Raw genomic sequence first — 11,053 nt, 5'->3', positions numbered from 1 at the left:
AAGAAATATTAAGAGACAGGAAGCAGGAATTGGAATTTTTTTTTTCTATAAAGAGCCAGATAATAAATATTTTAGGCATTGTGGGTGTTAAGGTCTTTGTCAAAACCACTCAACTTGCCTCTGTAACTCGAAAGCAGCCATAAATAAATGAGCATGGCTGTATTCCAATAAAACTTAATTATGGATTTGACGTTCATGTAATTTTCACGAGTCATGAAATGATATTCCCTTTTTTATTTTTTTCAGCCATTTTAAAAATGCAAAAATTGTTTTTAGTTCATAGTTGTACACAAAAAGGTGGTGGGTAGTTTCAGGTCCAATGTGTAAAACCTGTAGAAATGATCACTCCTATTCTGACAGCAAGAAAAACACTGAACAATGTGAAAATCAACAACTCTCCTTAGGTGCATCAGAGAATTGAAGTCTCTCCAGCACAAAGCATGGCCCTAAAAACTGAAGGGAAAGGCGAATCAGAGCTCACCCAGAGCAGAAATGCAACTGGAAGAAGCAACTGGGATGAAACTTAAAAGAGTAATTGACTAATTGTTGGGGTCTGAGGGTGGCCTCCTTTGAGAGATAAAATCTCCTAAGGACCCTGTCTCAAGAGAAGCTCTCACACTTTCACTAGATTCTCCTCCAGGATTCCCACCAGATTCTCAGGGTGAAGAGCTGAGAAAATTTCTCTCATGCTTCTAGCAGGGGGAGGGAAAAAGTAAGTATTTTGAATATTCCCAGAGCATTCCGTTCTCTTTAACAAAAGTCTGCCCTCAAGGAAAACTATTTTACCAGAGCCTAACCAACGTGGATTTTGTCGGAGTCTAAATGATGTGGGGAAACGGAAATACCCAGTTTCAGCCCTTTTAGCCTTCCTGTCCCATCTAAGGGGCAAAACAAAACAAAACTGAGAAACTTGTGAAGTTCACAGCCCAGAGGCACTAAAAGACTAAGACCTAATCATAGAATGCTTTACTTCTCCCATATCTTACCGCAACACGAATAGGGCTGTGTAGAATAATAGGGGACTACATGGAAAAACCTGCAAGCCTCAGACTTTATTTAAAAGGGAATCTCTAAGAAAATCCCAAAGATAACAGGAAAGACAAAGTCAAAGACACTAGGGGAAATTTTAGCCACTGACACCAAAGCTGCAGCAAACAGTACACACAGCCTAATTCCTAGCCAGGTAAACCTAAAACTCCACACTAAAGCCCTGTCTACCTCATTTCTTTTTACCCTATACATAATGTCTGACTTCTTGCAAAAAATGACAAGGCATGATAAAAGACAAAAAACAAAGTGTGAAGAGACACAGCCAGCATCAGAACCAGATTCAGAGGTCTGAGAATTATGAGACGGGGAATTTTAAATAACTGTCATTAGCTAAGGGCTCTAATAGAAAAAGAGGACTTTATGCCAGAACAGATGGGCAATGTAAGCAGAGAGATGGAAACTCGAAGAAAGAGGCGAAAGGAAATGCTAGAAATTAAAAGCACAGACAATGCCTTTGATGGACACACCAGTGGATTTGAGATGGACGAGGAAAGAATCAGTGAGCTTGAAGATATGTAAATATAAATTTCCCAAACTGAAAAACAAGGAGAAAAGAGAATGAAAAAAAAGGAACAGAGTATCCTAAAACAGTGGGGAAATTACAAAAGACGTCACATGAGCTTATTGGGAAAGCCAGAAGGAAAAGAAAGAGAAAATGGAGAAAAAGAATTTTTAAAGTAATAATGGCTGAGAATTTTCCAAAAGTAATGACAAACACCAAAACAAGGTGGGGCCCCCAAATTCCAGAAGGATCCAGGTAAGGGATGGACAGGTTCTTTGACAACCAACTGGTCTTTAGAGTTCCAAATGTGATATATTTCATTGCCTAGTGTATTGCTAACTAATTGTAGAGGAATAACATACCATAGATTGAGTTCATGGGTTTTTTTTTTTTGTTTTTTTGTTTTGTTTTGTTTTGTTTTTTTTCTGTGTGGTGCAGTAAAGGCTTCTGATGGAGAGATGAAAATAGAGAATTGGGTAGAATTAAGAGAAAAGCACAGCTTTACAAGTCATTATTATTATTTTTTAAAGCCAAGAATTAAATCAGAAGCAAAAAACTTAAAAGATAAGCAGGGAGACAGAAAATTTGAAGTTTTACTGTGCTTGGACTACTGAATAGTTTGGTTAGCCCTTTTTTGAAATGCTGATGTGCGCAGAGTGCCAGAAACTCCCTTGATAAAAACTGCGTTTCCTCCAGGCTTCTTGTCCAGCGGTGTTCACCTACCTTCTCCTCAAAGGCCCCACGACTTGCTTGTGGATCGGTGTCAACAAGGTCCAAGCCGACGAGAGCAGGAGCCTCCACTGATTCTGCGCTGTGTGCTTGCTCTGCCCCGTTCGTAGCAATGTCATGAAAATACTAGGGAAAGAAAACCGGAGTAAGAAAGGCCTTTCTGAGCCATTCTTGCTGAGGTACTCCTTGCTTCTGTCTCAGCTCAAATTCCGCGGCTTCCTTTGTATCATCTTTGCATTCCCTTACATCTTTCCTCTCTCAGGTCCACTGAGTGTCAGGCTATCCCAATCAGTGTGACCTGGTCTTGGATGCACCTGCCGAGTCCTGACCCAGCCCCCCACTGCCCTAGCCCAGATCCCCTCCTTCCACACAGGGTTAGTATTTGGCAACTTGGGGCTTATGCTTCCAGTTCTGGCTACCACAGCACGCAGTTAATGGAAGAGCTGAGACAATAAAATAATATTCTATTAAATATTGTCTGGAAGTAGCCATTCAACTCATTTTAAAAATCTACAGAACTCTGCTCTTTTCCCCCCATTTATTGTACTCTGCGGGGAAATGTCACCTACTTCGTACATATTTTTCATCCTTTAATTATTTAGCTTCTTAAGTTAAACTTACAAAGGTCTGCTCATCATGGTGAAATTACCAATTTTCTCCTCTTGTATTTCTGTTGGCAATATCTAGCAAAACTGAAATAGATATGAACCTCTTAATGAAATACTGTATCATTTAAGAGAACTTCTCATTTTAGGATGACTCTTTTTTACCAGGGCAAGGAGGAGACAGGATAATAGAAAAGGAAATGGGGACCATTCTCTGACCTCTTCCTATTTTGGTGTCTACCACTTAAAGCTGCCACACTCAGGACTGCTTGCAGGTTACCAAATAAATGTCACATGGAAAGCCTCAACTCTTGGAGTTAAGTATGATAATAAGTTTCTATTGCTTCAATTACAAAAAATATAACGGTTTCAACATAACCTCCCAAACTTAATTACATAGCAGTGTAATTAAAGAGATTTTTCCAGTTTGTTCAGGAAAGTTCTAATGCCAGCCATATTTATTAGGATATCTATATCTATCTATCTATCTATCTAACTATATATTAGAATGTTACACAGCCATAAAAAGAAGGAAGGCTTGTCATTTACAACATGGATGGATTTTCAGTGTATTATGCTAAGTAAAATAAATCAAAAGGAGAAAGGCAAATACTGTATGATCTTACTCGTGTGTGGAATCTAAAAAGCAGTTAGATACAGAGAACGGATTGGCTGTTGCCAGAGATTGGGGGGTGGGTGTGGGTCAAATGGGTGAAGGTAGTTAAAAGGTACAAACTTCCAATTAAAAATACATAACTCCTGGGGATACAATGTACAGCCTGTTGACTATAGTTAAAAAAACAAAAAAACAAAAACAACCTAGTGAGGCAATTAAGAATGAAAAAATGAGAGTTGTCTTAAAGATAATGTAGATAGGAACAAGATTAGTGTGCAAAATGCATCTAAGAATTTCTGAGAATTTTCATAGAAAGAACACTGCTTAAATGTAGTAGACAACAAAAATTGTTCAGTGCAACAAATGTTTATTTATCAACAGTGGTGGTTAATCTTAATGTGTCAATTTGGCTGGGCCATGGTGCCCAAATATGTGATCAAACTTTATTCTGGATGTTTCTGTGAGGATGTTTTTGGCTGAAATTAACATTTAAATCTGCATGCAGCATCTATGCAGTACAAAACTTTAGTGTCAGCCTCTCCTCCCTTCACTATCAAACCATAGGGCCACAGGTGGATGCTCTATTATTACAGGACACTCTTTTCCTAGACTCAGAGAATTGAATACAGTCTCTTCCCAATGAATTGGAACTGTGGTAAAGAGAGACTAGTTAGTGTCTATTTCGTGAATAGAGAAGATGTAACCATTCAGGAGTGTTGTACAGCCATCTTCCACGTGAACTGAGGAGCAGAGAAAGCCATGGCAATTAGAGAAAAAGGAGGTGAGAGAAGCAGAGATGAGAGATAAAGAGAGTAATGAAGCAAGCTGCATTCTCACCCTTATAATAAATTCCCTATTATTTAATTGGGCTTGAGTTTATTTTTGTTACTTGCGATCAAAAGATCTTAACTAATATAACCTTGTGTGCAAGACAATTTGTCAGCCACTAGGGATTCAGAAATAAAAAAAGATATGGTTCTCATCCCACTACATCCAACTCCCCACCAAAAAAAAGACATGGTCCCTTCCGGCAAGGAACTTTCAGTATCCAAGGGAGAGGTACCCATGTCAGAAAATAAAATCGACATAGGATAGCAAGTGAGCAGATATTTACTCTGGCCAGATTTAGAAAACAAAAATAAAAACAAATTTTTATTTGTTAAATTTGAAATTCAGATGACAATAAACAATTTTTTAGTATAAGTGTTTCCCAAATATTTTATCTGGCAACCTCAGAGATATACTGTATACAGATATTAGAGAAGGGGGACTTAAACCAAACTGAGGTGTCTGTCTCAGAAATCTTGTTGTTTTTTTTAAATTAATTAATTAATTAATTTCGTTAGTTCTTTCCTGGAGAAAAGAATATTTGGGTAGAGTTTTGAAACATAAGTAAGAGTTTCCCAGGTGAACAACTATTTGAGTAAAATAAACCACACAACCAAAGGTACAGAAGCATGACACTGCAGTGTGTGTGTGTGTGTGTGTGTGTGTGTGTGTGTGTGTGTAGAGAACTCAAGCACTCTGATATCACGAAAGCTCACAAGTGCCAGGCAGTGAGATTGAAAATGTCTGTAAATGTATTAGGATTAAGATGACATGCTAAACACAAACAATGATTTCCCTTTCTGTGCATACAACTATTGGAAAGTCAGGAAAGATATTTTAAAAGCAGTAATTCATAATGACACCATAAATTTAGAAGGGCTGTAGGCAGCAGATAAAAGAGTTGAGGAATTCCTGGAAAATAGAACATTTATAGTATCAGGTTAGCAAAGACACAAGATGGAGAAACTGTAGCCAAAACACAAACAGGAGAAAGTCACTTCAGTGATATTTCAAGGGTAAGAATAAATATTCCTGTAAAAAGCCCAAGTTCATTGTATTGTCAATAAACAGAAGAAAAAAGAAGAGCCTCGATGCATTATTATGACAATTATTAAACGATCTTACTGGAACAGAAGAATCTGTTGGAACCCCCTCCCAGCCCCATGTGCTACCCCACAGTTTGCTCCCAGAATAAAGGCCTGAGAATGTTTTTTTCTAAGCATGGTAAGGAAGGCCTGAGAGAGAATTATCATGGATATGTGAGTCAGAGTGCACAGTAAGGAACAGCCAGAGGTAACTTTAGACTTTGGCCAAGACTACAGAGGGTGAAAAATTCCGTACTAAAATCATGAGCACTGCTCTTTAAAAGGAAGAGAGAACTGAGTTTCAGAAGAGAAGTAGAAGGCTCCAAGTAAGAATAAGGTGCCACCATAACCACAAGGCAAGATCACTGTCTCTCTCTCTCACTGCATCTATATAGAGATAGACAGAGCTATCTGTATCTCTATATAGAGATACATATGTACTAAGTATATATTATCTTTCTACCTTGATAAACACTCCTTTATAACAAAATTTTTAAACTACAAATTCATGGTTTTGCAAAATATCAATGATTTAATTAGTATTACACCTGTCTGCATATTCTGTTGATAAACCAATCATGTTTAAATGTGTAAAAAATCTAAAAATTCATAAATTATTATAAACATTTATTTTTCTTGACCATTTTAGCAAAATCACTAACTATATTTTCAGTAATTGTCAGAGATTAAACACAAAATGTAATTATATATAAAACGTACAAAATTTAAATTGTTTTATCAAAATTACCATAAATGTGAAAATTATTTTTCATATAAGTTTTTTAAAGTGCTAATTTCTTCTAAAATATTTAAAATTATTAAAATTAAATGATAAACTATAAATTAAAGTTAATGTATATTGAATTTTTAAACTGAAATTTAAATTTAATTAAAACATTCTTTATTTAAATGTTATTAATTTTTAAATAAAATACACTAAAAGTCATAAATTTAATTTTCATTGGCCATCTACTTGCCAGTAGAATCAGCGTTTTGCTACATAGCTCTTATGTCTTAACTTAAGAATAATATGAATTGTTTAATATTGCAAAATCTTATTCAGCTACCACGTACAATTGTTTCAAATACTGAGCTAATTCATGAAAATCTCCAGATCCACAAAGGCAAGCAAGAAAATGGATACTCAACCTTGGTAGAAAATAATCTTTCATTATGTAAGAAACTATTGCATTCATCTTGAGAGCAAGGATTTGTCACAGTAATTAATTTGTATTTTCTTTTTCTTCAGTGTTTCTGTCTCTCAAATCCTCCCTACTGGAGCAATACTCATTTATGAAATTGATAGGGCACAACTTACAAACCTTCATGGCCTTTGAATGGGATTGTCCTTTGTCGTTTCTAGGTCATAGACACGGCATGAGAAATAGTGTTTCTCTGGGGCTTGCACAGTGTTAGCTTGTTTAGGGATGCAAATCTTGCTGTGCCAGGACTGAGTGCCTATCCTGTGTGGAAAAAGCATCTATGTATTCTTTAATCATTTATTTGTGTGCAGAGTCTTTTATGTCCAGGTCTCAGAGCATGAATGCCCTTACTCTGCACCTTGCTGCAGGATCCAGCTCTCACCTGCAATCATGAGAAATAGTTTTCTGTGATCGAAACTTGAATCCACCGATAGGTGACCAGAGTCTTGTTTTGAGCATGGAAATGAGTTGTTTAATCTAGACCCACGCAGCAAATTTTAACAAGAAAGAAAAAAAATAAAACAAGGGAAGAAACACCTAACAAAAATCAATACTACGAAAAAGAGGCACCAAATGCAACAAATAAGAGAACTGAGACTTATATACACAGTGTCAATAAGAGGAGAGGCAGGCAATGTCCAGGGCCTGACAGGCCTGATTGTTCACACTAAGGAGCCTGGACTTTATAAAGCTGTCAGAGGGCCAGTGAAAGTTTTACAACAGGGAATGGCTTTATCAAATTTATGTTGTAGACATATCACTGCAGTGTAAAAAACACTTTCAAGGGAAATAATATTAGAGGCAGGAAACAATTTAGGAATCTGTTTAATAGTCGAGATACGAGTTGATGGAGGCTTGAACTAAGGCTGTTGTGAGTAGGGATAAAGAAAATAGTCTGAAAGTACTTCATAGGTATGATCATTAGAACACAATGATTGATTGGATGTAAAGAATTAGAATAGAATCAGTCAAAGATATAATAATATCCAGTTTCTGGTGTTTTGACTGTTTGGATCATTGTTATTAATTAATTTTGAAAAACAGAAAGAAGTATTTTTGGTTAAAATTAAAAGATAACAGGCATAACAATAACAGCAAATAATAATGGATAATATTTATTGAGTTTCTATTATGTGTTGTCTATAATTCCATTTTATTATTTAAAGTATTTACTTCTATTACTTCAGTTAATGCTATGAACATCCTGAAGACTGGATACTATTACTTAGACCCTTTTGACAGATGAGGAGACTGAGATATTAGCAAGGTTAAGTAACTTGCCAAAACTCACAGACAATACCCTTAATAAACAGTGTTATCCTTAAAGAGCTTATAGTTTATTAGGATTGTTTCTTAAAATGTCTGCTTTAATCTATCGCTGCATAGAACAATACCAAAACTTACTGGCTTAAAGCAACACTCTATCACCTATGGTTTCTGTGGTCAGGAGTTCAGGGGCAGCTCAGTTAGGTGGTTCTAGCTTGAGGTGTCTTGTGAGTTTATAATCAAGATGTCAGCTAGGTGGGTAGTCATCTGAAGGCTTGAGTAGGACTGGAGGATTCACTTCAAGTTGGCTCACATTCTTGGTTAGTACGTTGGTGCTGGTTGTCGGCAGAAGGTCTCAGTTCTTTTCCACGTGGGCCTCTTCACAGGACTGCTGGAATTTCCTCAAGATATGGCTGCTGGCTTCCCCAGAGTGACTGATCCAAGAAAGAAAAAGACGAAGCCACTATGTCTTTTTTTGTCCTAGGCTCAGAAAACACACACTGCCATTTCCTCAATATCCTATTGGTCACACAGGTCAGCTGGATTCAGTGTGAGATGGGCATATGTCAAGATGAACATCATTGGGGTCATCTTGGATACTGGCTGCCACATGTCCTTTAATCTGGCCTCCTGGCATTCAGTCATAGCACCTTTGTACAGAGTGGTCTAGCTCTCAGCTCATCTGACTTAATCCACAGATAGATTTTTAGAGGCAAGCATGTACTCCATGACCTTAAGGCAATCCTATATTAATATTGTGTCTGTCAGCCAAGCTTTATTCTATGTTGAGCATCAGGAAATTTGACCTTGTAGTCCCTGACAACTTCCTTGAGGCCAATCAACCTCTCTTGGGGGTTAGCGGTACAGAAGGCTCAGCATAAATGACCTCTGGCTACTTCTAAACCTCATCTCAGGCTACTCTCTCTCCAACTGATACACTCTAGGTTCACTGGCCCTTTTCCCTACCTCGGAACCTTTGAATTTGCAGTTCTCTCTGCCTGGAATGCTTTCGCTGCTTCTTCACACTGTCCCTCTCCCTTGGCCACCGTTTATTCTAGGCTTCAGCTTCCATGTCACTACCTCAGAAGGAACTGCCCTGCACACGTGGGACTCCAACGGAGCAATGGCCTCTCATAAACGGGGGCCGAGACCTCTGTCCTCCCATGACGCAGATGAAAAGAAATGTCTTCTGCTCAGGAAAGCAGCTCCATTAGCACCCTCATGGGGAAGGAAGAAAGAGCACCATTTGTCATTGTTGTTATGAATAATAATAAAGACAGCTATTGCCACCGCCACCATTCGTCAGTACTCAGAGAGCAGTGGCACCCTCGTCCTCATCTCCTTCAAGAATTCACTTGCATAAAAACAATTGTGATTAAAAGGGACTTTACTAAAGGTGTCAGAGAAGAATGAAAAGAAAACAATCTGGGGGACAAAATGTCCCGTCGTTTTCCGTTTCAAAGCAACTTTCTTCACTGATCTGACATAGGGATATTTTTTCCATTGCTGTGCTGTAAATGTTTACCAACCAGCTCTTTGCGGGGTGGGAAGGGTTTATTTGTAAAGTTGCCAGCTGCTGTGGTATAATTACTCTCACATGTTTGATTTCACACTACCAACATGATGTCACTGAACACAAAGGTGGAAAGAGATGCCAACAACCAGCCCTTGGGAGCCAGTAGGAGCCAGCTCCAGCACAGCCTAACACTACTTCAACACCAGCCTCCCTGATTCCTTCTTCTTCCTCACAGATTCACTCCATCTCTCAGCTCCTACCATCAAACTTTGCATATCCAAACCCTCTCCAACATTCAGAAAAACAAAAGGCCTTTAGTTGACAGGATGCACCACAGAAAGCAGTATTTTGATAGCAGAGCTTGCCTCTTAGGGTCTTAGTCCCAAGAAAAATATTAAAGTGTTTCTTTTCTACTCCTGTACTAGGTGACAAGACTAGCGAATGTTAAGTTCCTCTGTCTTCTTATACGTACATCATCTCATTTATAATCCCCATAATCATCATCTGGGATATTATCTCAATTTTCCAATTAGGAAGTTGAAGTTCAGGGAGTTTAAGTGACTTGCCCAAATTCAGTGAATTAGGAAGTAGTATAACTAGGATTTAAAGCTAGGGCTGTGTGATTCCATGTCAGGGCTCTGAATCCTTACCTTCCACTAGGTGCACCTGTGAACACACGCTCTCATTGAATCTGATTGGAAAGTACTGATACAGTCATTTCTCAGCCCCAGAACTTTCCCAGGGTGTTGCTGGAGAATTACAGAATTAGCACTCTGACTCAAATAAACAAAGTGAGTTTTAAATAAGGAAATTCATAAAACACTTTTGTGTCAACCATGCACAAAACACAGAGCCAGATAGAGTTACGGGTATAAACCTGGGACCAAAGACATTTTCAACATTTGTAGAAAAGCAATGAATTAAGTTGTTTTACGCCAAATCCCATGAAGTGCTGCATCTTGGGGACAATCCAGGGAATAACTGTTAACTGTACAAAGTTTCAATACGTCAGGTGGGATCCTTAGAAAATCAGTTCACACTAGTTATACTCAGTGTTTGGTGGCCAGCATCTATTCACCCTTCTTTTAATTAACAGTGCCCAGTTTCCTCTGGGAAAACCTCACCTCCCCACCCTTCAGTTCAGGTGCTTTGGGTGGTGTTCATATCGTGTCCTACTTCTAAAGAGTTCATGTGGGGTGAATTTTATGGTATACGAACTATATCTCAATGAAGCCGTTATTTAAATAATAGAGTTCATGTGACTCAGTTTGGCTAATTAGAATATTGCATTCTCCTGGCTAACGTAAATTTGTTCAGGATCAAGCTAATAAAACAAAATGAGACTTTTCTGGGATTGCTGAAAGGCACATGTAAAAAAAATTTTTTTTATTGAATTGAATCTGGGAAGATGATTTTACAGGTGGCCATCTTGTTACCACATGGAGCCAGAGATAAAACCAACCTTTTCAAGACAAGAAATTGAGATGGTATTCTCATGACATTTTTGTTTAACCTTCCTCCCAACCCATGGCCCTGAAAGAAAAGGGACCATTTTGGCCGATGAAAAAACTTGCTCCAAGTTTGGGGGCCTTGCTAGTCCTGTCTCGCAGTGTATGATGCAAGTACTCTTCTCTTTTGCAAAGAAGCGTTGTTG

The sequence above is a fragment of the Rhinolophus ferrumequinum genome, chromosome 9 (assembly GCF_004115265.2).
Source record: "Rhinolophus ferrumequinum isolate MPI-CBG mRhiFer1 chromosome 9, mRhiFer1_v1.p, whole genome shotgun sequence".
Lineage (NCBI taxonomy): Eukaryota > Metazoa > Chordata > Mammalia > Chiroptera > Rhinolophidae > Rhinolophus > Rhinolophus ferrumequinum.
The sequence above is the reverse complement of the archived record's forward strand: the minus strand, read 5'-3'. Positions refer to the sequence as shown.